Below are 1,063 nucleotides of genomic sequence, written 5' to 3'. Positions count from 1 at the left end.
ATTGATCCATTGGTGGATTCCTGGACTGCTGTGGGCACAGCCTCGCTATAAAGCAAGTGCTCTGATGTGCTTACTGTGCTCCTCTGGCCTCTGACTGCAGTGACAAGACCCTCTCTCCCTGGAAGCCAGCACCGTGCTCTTGGACCTCTAACTTTCCAGAACTGTGCATCAAGTAAACTTACTTGTGGGGTCAGTAATGAGTCAAGTCTCACACAGCCCAGGCGGGCCCTGAACTTGTTATGTAACTGAGACTCCTGATCTTCCTACTTCCATCTCCAACGTGCTGGGACTGCAGGCTGGGCCTCTATGCCCAGCCTCTCTTCTTTGTAAATGACCTAGTCTGTGGTACTCAGTTACAGCATCAGAAAAGCAAGATGCTGAGGCCGTATTCTTCACTTACTGGGTTATCTCTCGATCGGATGCAGATCGTCTGAGGACTAGACCTGGGTTTCATGCTCGGCTGTACGTCAGATGGGTGCCTTCCTTAAACTGTGTCACGAGTCCTCGGCTTAACCACGTTCCCAGTCCAATTCTTTTTCCTTAACAGTAACCGTATCTTGACGCTTGCTGTTAACAATTATTTGCTTCTTCAGACGTCCATCACCTACTATCCATTCCTAAACCCTGAAGCTTAATTTGTCTTTAAAAAAAAATGTATATCAAGCTAACAAGATGGCTGAGCAGGCAAAGGTGTTTGTCTCCAAAGCCTGTCAACCTGAATTCAGTCCTCGGGGCATGCGCGGTGGAAGGAGGGGACGGACTCTCAAATGCCATGTCCTGCACACACATACACAACAACAACAACATCAATTTTTGAAAAGAAGGGAAGGAAGGGAAAGAAATACAATGTATAGCTTCATATTGAACAAACGGGGAGGAAAGAATATACTTTTGAAACCGTAGGCCTTCAGACACGGGAAACAGAGGACTCTGAGGCTGGTGCCGGCCTGACTGCCTCCTTCCTGAGGACTGGTTTTCATGGTACCAGAAGATGCCATGCAAGTTTCCAAAGTAGGGAAGCAGCCAATGTTTCTACCCAGCTATGGTGCCAAAGAACCATGAC

The sequence above is a fragment of the Apodemus sylvaticus genome, chromosome 13, assembly GCF_947179515.1.
Source record: "Apodemus sylvaticus chromosome 13, mApoSyl1.1, whole genome shotgun sequence".
Lineage (NCBI taxonomy): Eukaryota > Metazoa > Chordata > Mammalia > Rodentia > Muridae > Apodemus > Apodemus sylvaticus.
This window is presented reverse-complemented; position numbering follows the sequence as displayed.